Raw genomic sequence first — 6,765 nt, forward strand, 5'->3', positions numbered from 1 at the left:
TAAGAGCAGTGAGCAATTCCTCCATATGTGGCAATGGAAATGAGTCAACAATTACTGCCTTGTTTGGTCCTCTGAGATCCACACACATCCTGATTTTTCCAGATTTTTTCTGAGTAACAACGATTGGTGAGACCCATGCAGAAGCATCAATACGTTCAATCACTCCAGCTGCTTGTAAGCGATTTAACTCCTCTGTCACAGCACTGCACACAGAGAGTGGCAACCGACGAAGCTTGTAACGCACAGGTGTGACAGTTTCATCCAGCTTTACACGGTGTACAAAATTTTTAGCACATCCGAAATCTGTTAAATACACAACGGTGCATTGAAACACTGGTACTGGAGGTGTAATGTCAGGAATGGCAGTAAAAGGCAGTACTTGATTATTCTCAATCCTCACATGCAGTGCAGACCTGAGGTCCCTTCCCATCAGCGGTGTGCCTTTATCCACAATGTAAAAAATAGCTGAAACGGTATAGTCTTGCAACGAAACATTTGCTGACAAACACCCAATGACTGGAATGTGAGCTTTTGAGTAAGTTACAAGCTTAGCTGTTGGCTGTGACAGTGGCACATGACTGAAATAGCGTGCATAAATGCTGTGGGGCAAGATAGATACAGAAGACCCGGTGTCAACTACCAAGTTCACCACACAGGTATGAACGGCAGAAGTGGATATAGTTACAGTACTGTAGCAAAGTTCGATATTAGGGGAAGAAGAAGACAGGGTCGGCGATTCAGGTAAGCAGTATAGCTTTATTTTTTTTAAATGAGTGCACAACACCCGTAGTGTGCGTGTGTGTGTGCTCTCTCCCTCTTCCCTCGGCTGCTCCTTCTGTTCTCCTTAAGAAGGTTGTCTCTCCGGCCCAATCACTAGAATAAACAGGTGTTATTTATTATTTCTGATTGGCCTGCTGATTAGCCGCCGGGCTCCCAGCCTGCTCTCCCCCCTCATTGGGTGTTCGATCATGCTTACCTCTCCACATACCCCCACCGCCCGCCTCAGGCCGGGGAGCCGTCCGGCCTGCAGCCCTCCCCCCCCCCGCCCTGGAGAGGAAGTCGACCACAGCCATCTGCGCCCCCGGCCTGTGGACCACCTTGAATTTAAAAGGCTGTAACGCTAGATACCAACGGGTGATCCGCGCGTTGGTATCCTTCATGCGGTGAAGCCACTGGAGAGGAGCATGATCTGAACAGAGGACGAATTCCCTGCCCAGGAGGTAATAGCGAAGAGTGAGAACGGCCCACCTGATCGCCAGGCACTCCTTCTCTATGGTGCTGTACTTAGCCTCACTCTTACTGAGTTTTCGGCTAATGTACAGCACCGGCCGTTCCACTCCTGCCACCTCCTGGGAGAGAACCGCCCCCAGACCCCGATCGGATGCATCCGTCTGTAATAGAAAGGGGAGAGCAAAATCAGGAGCGTGCAATAGTGGCCCCCCGCAAAGTATAGATTTTACCTTTGAGAAGGCCTGTTGACACTGCTCCGACCATTGGACGGTATCTGGTCCCTCCTTTTTAGTGAGATCAGTCAATGAGCTGACGAGGGCTGAATAATTAGGGACAAAACGCCTATAGTATCCTGCCAGCCCCAAAAACTGTCTCACCTCCTTCTTGGTCTTAGGTCTCGGACAGGTGGCAATAGCTGCAGTCTTATCAATTTGGGGCTGCACCTGCCCGTGGCCTAAGTGGAAGCCCAGATACCTTACTTCCACTCGCCCAATTGCGCACTTCCGTGGGTTAGCCCTGAGCCCGGCCCGTCTCAGCGCCGACAATACCGCCCTCAGGTGTTGCATATGCCGCTGCCAGTCATTACTGTAAATGATGATGTCATCTAAATAAGCAGCGGCATATGCCACGTGAGGGCCGAGTATTTTATCCATCAGACGCTGAAACGTTGCCGGTGCCCCGAACAGCCCGAACGGAAGTGTCACGAATTGGTGTAATCCAAACGGCGTTGTGAAAGCCATTTTTTCGCGGGATATTGGAGTCAAGGGGATCTGCCAATAGCCCTTCGTTAAATCCAAAGTCGAGTAAAATCGAGCAGCACCTAACCGGTCGAGCAACTCGTCAATACGCGGCATTGGATAGGCGTCGAATTTTGACACCGCATTTACCTTGCGATAATCCACACAGAACCGGACCGAGCCGTCAGTCTTGGGTACCAAGACAATCGGGCTGGCCCAGTCGCTGTGGGACTCTTCTACTACTCCCATTTTCAACATATTACTCAATTCTTCCTGAATCACTTTTTTCTTGTGTTCAGGTAGGCGATACGGCCGGGTCCTAACGACCACGCCCGGTTCGGTCTCGATATGGTGCTGAATCAGGTTAGTACGACCGGGCAGGGGTGAGAACACATCAGAGAATTCACGTTGGAGGTGCCGGATATCGAGGAGCTGGCTCGCTGAGAGATGATCCCCTCCGGTGACCAGAGCGCCCGGCCGTCCCCGGCCGGGGCTCTCTGGCCCCAGGTCATCCTCGTTAGTAACAAGCGTAGCCAGCGCCACTTCCTCCGGCTCCCTCCACTGCTTCAGCAGATTAATGTGATAAATCTGACGTGAACCAGCCCTGTCCGAACGAACCACCTCGTAATCGAGATCACCGACTCGTCGTGTGACCACAAACGGCCCTTGCCACTTGGCGAGTAATTTAGAGCTGGAAGTGGGTAATAGTACAAGGACTTTATCTCCCTGTGCAAATTTACGTAGTTTAGTGCCCTTGTCATATCGCCGGCGTTGGTCATCCTGAGCCTTAAGCAAATTCTCCGTAGAGAGCCGCCATAGTGTGTGGAGTTTTGCTCTAAGGTCCAGAATATACTGAATTTCATTTTTACTCTTAGAAGGCTCGTCCTCCCAAGCCTCTCTAATGACATCCAAAACCCCTCTGGGCTGTCTGCCATAGAGAAGCTCGAAGGGGGAAAACCCCGTGGAGGCTTGGGGAACCTCCCGCACAGCAAATAACAAGGGCTCTAACCACTTATCCCAATTTTTCGCGTCCTCGTGAACGAATTTACGGATCATTGATTTAAGCGTGCGATTAAACCTTTCCACCAGCCCGTCTGTTTGTGGGTGATAGACGCTGGTGCGAATGGATTTAATGCCCAATAATCCATAAAGTTCGCGCATGGTGCGTGACATGAACGCGGTGCCTTGATCAGTGAGAATCTCCTTGGGGATTCCCACTCGGGAGATTATACGAAACAGAGCTTCCGCAACACTTTTTGCTGAGATGTTACGGAGCGCTACTGCTTCCGGGTAGCGGGTTGCATAATCCACTAGGACTAGTGCAAACCGGTGCCCGCGTGCGGATCGCTCTAATGGCCCGATGAGATCCATACCAATTCTCTCGAAGGGCATCTCCATAATTGGTAACGGGCGCAAAGGCGCTTTTGGGGTGGCCGGTGGATTTACCAGCTGACATTCACGGCACGCAGCGCACCATTTGCTGACATCCCCGTGAATGCCCGGCCAAAAGAATCGGGTCATGAGGCGATTTAATGTGGCCGCCTGACCTAAATGTCCAGCCATAGGATTAGCATGAGCCGCCTGGAAAAGCATTTCCCGGCGGCTTTTTGGTACTAATAATTGGGTAGTATCTTCTTTTGTCTGAGCGTCTTGGGTCACTCGATACACCCTGTCATTAATGATCGCAAAATATGGATAGGAGAGGGGCCGGTCAGGCTGGAGGTTTTCCCCATCTATCACCTGCACTCTTTCGAGTGCATGTCTTAGCGTGTCGTCACGAGACTGCTCCAGGGGAAAGTCTTTACACCGGGAAATTCCCAGCCCTTCCCCTGAGACAGCGCGTGACGTCACCGCTTGGGATTCCCCCAGCTGAGCGACACACCCCCTACCCGGCGATTTAGTCTTCCAAGACACACCCGCACATAAGACCCCTAATAATCTATTAAATCCAGGCCAATTGGTTCCCAGAATTAGCGGGTGTTTGAGGTGCGGGTTAACTGCTACCTCAACGCTATGCTTTTTACCCCGGAATTGAATGTCTATCGCCGTTAGCGGGTAGTGAATTACATCCCCGTGCACACACCTTACCCTTACTGTGCGGCTCGTATCCAATGCCGGGTCTTGAAGCAGGCTTTGGTGGATGGAGGTTTGGTTGCACCCCGAATCCACCAAAGCTTGATATGTACCCCCTTTTATACTCACTGGTATCCGGTATAGCCCGTCGCAACCGGGGGCGACGATTGGCGTGGCGGGGACCCGAATCAGCGCACTCACCTCCTTCATGAAGCAGACTTTTGGTGTGCTATTCTCGCCCCCGCGGCGCCAATGCATCGGCCCAGCCCTTCTCACTATACCCCCAGGGCCAGCAAGACCAACCGATTGAACCGGAGAGAGACCTGGCGCTGTCTGGGGAACCGCCAGGGGTCGTTGCTCCACCCCGCCGTCCGGATATGGACCCGCCCCCCTTGGGACGTTCGGCAGGTCCGCCTCTGTGCACCGCCATCTGGGTGCTGGTGTGGGCGGTCCCCGCAGTCTGGGCCTGGGAACAGGAGGAGAGAGAGGGAGAGGGGGAGAAGAGAGAGAGGTTATTTCGCCGACCCTGGACCTCGCCACCAGGTGATCCTCCGCCAGCCGGATGGCCGTCTCCAGATCCTCTGGCCGGTGGCACTGGACCCACTCCGATGTTCGGGAGGGGAGGCGGGTGATGAATTGCTCCAGCACCACGGCATTCACCAGCTGGTCGGTGGTCCGGCCATCCTTCACCAGCCATCTGCGGCAGGCGTCACGGAGCTGCTGAGCGAACACGAAGGGCCGGCCACTGGCAGTCAGCTCCATGGAGCGGAAGAGCTGACGCTGCTCTTCCGGATTGCGGCCGGCCCGCTGGAGAACGGCTCGCTTCAGGTGAGCGTACTCCAGGAGATTCTGGGCCGGTAGCTGCTGCACGGCAATTTGGGCTTCGCCTGACAGCAGGGGGATAACTCTTACCGGCCACTCGGCCCGCGGCCAGCCACACGCCTCCGCCAACCTCTCGAAGAGGTCCAGGAACACTTCCGGGTCGTCCTCCGGTGCCATCTTCTGTAGCGAGATGGGAGGGTGGGCGGCAGATGTCGGAGCGGGCCGGATCTCCTGGACCAGCAGACTCCGGATTAGCTCGCGGTCCTCCCGCTGGGCCTCTACGAGGACTTGGAAGCGTCTTTCCAGATTTTTTCTCAGCTCCCCCAGCGCATGGTGTTGTTGTTGGTGGAGGGCCGCGAGCGCCTGGATGACTTCCGCACATGGACTGGTAGACGGAGTAACCATTCTGGCAGCAGGGTTTCTTCTTCTTCCCGGGTTTCGGCACCACTGTAGCAAAGTTCGATATTAGGGGAAGAAGAAGACAGGGTCGGCGATTCAGGTAAGCAGTATAGCTTTATTTTTTTTAAATGAGTGCACAACACCCGTAGTGTGCGTGTGTGCTCTCTCCCTCTTCCCCCGGCTGCTCCTTCTGTTCTCCTTAAGAAGGTTGTCTCTCCGGCCCAATCACTAGAATAAACAGGTGTTATTTATTATTTCTGATTGGCCTGCTGATTAGCCGCCGGGCTCCCAGCCTGCTCTCCCCCCTCATTGGGTGTTCGATCATGCTTACCTCTCCACAAGTACTTATAATGCTTGGTGAATGATCTGAATTTTCAGTGTACAAGACTGTGACTTCTGGTAATTCAATTTCTTGAACCTCTTGTGTATTTGTCTGAATGGATCTGCACACTTTAGCATAATGTCCAGTCTTTTTGCACTTTCTGCATGTTGCAGCTGCAGCAGGGCAGTTTGCAGCATTAGCTAAATGGGTCTCTGAGCCACAGCGAAAACAGGACCTTTTTTTTCCTCGCATCATTAGAACGTGCATGTGACGATCTTCCTGTCTTGCGCTTTATTACAGGCTGGACTGCTTGTATGGGGGCGGTAACTTGACGGGGATTTGAAATTGACTTAGCCTGATCAGCCTCAATCTGACTCGCTATTGTGACAGCTTTGTCCAATGTAAGATCAGTTTCAAGTAAAAGTCTCTCGCGTATGCATGGGCTAAGCACATTTTCCACTAACTGGTCTCGTATCATTTCATCAGCACTGGCGCCGAACTCACATGACACAACGAGTTCTCGCAAAGCAGCAACGTATTGTATAGCAGTCTCATGAGGTGCCTGGCAACGTCTACGGAAGGCGTGACGTTCCGCTACTATGTTGGTTTTTGGCACAAAATAAGCTGTTTGTGCAGTCTCTGCATCTTTGTATGTAGTACCTATGTTAGGCAATGAGTAGAAAACTTGCTGTCCTTCTGTGCCGAGGCAGTGGAGCAGTACGGTTCTCCGTCTGTCATCCGGCCACGCGTCCCCCGTCGAATCGATGACCCGTAGGTAATTCTCAAATATTCGCAGCCATGTAGTGAACGGCATAGCAGGCTCGGCGGGACAAGGTAGAAAAAAACTCGGAAAAGGCACATTGTTAACAGCCATTTTCAACCAAAATAGCGGAAAAATTAAGCGAAATCCTCGTCGCCAATTTGTGGTATTCTTATAGTAATAAATCAGACGAGACAGGAATCTCGGCGTTCAACATTTCTTTACTTCACTTACTAACCGCTTCACTTCCGTTTCTCAACAGTTACATGAAAGTTTCTTAATTCAACATAAAAGTCACAGTCCTGAATTACATGTGAACACAACAGTAACACTTCAGTATAATAGTCCTTTAGTTAATCAATTTACTAACACTAAGTGTCGCCAATCTTGTGCAGCATTTATTAATTACATTTCAACATTAA

The sequence above is a fragment of the Danio aesculapii genome, chromosome 20 (genome assembly GCF_903798145.1).
Source record: "Danio aesculapii chromosome 20, fDanAes4.1, whole genome shotgun sequence".
Taxonomy (NCBI): Eukaryota; Metazoa; Chordata; class Actinopteri; order Cypriniformes; family Danionidae; genus Danio; species Danio aesculapii.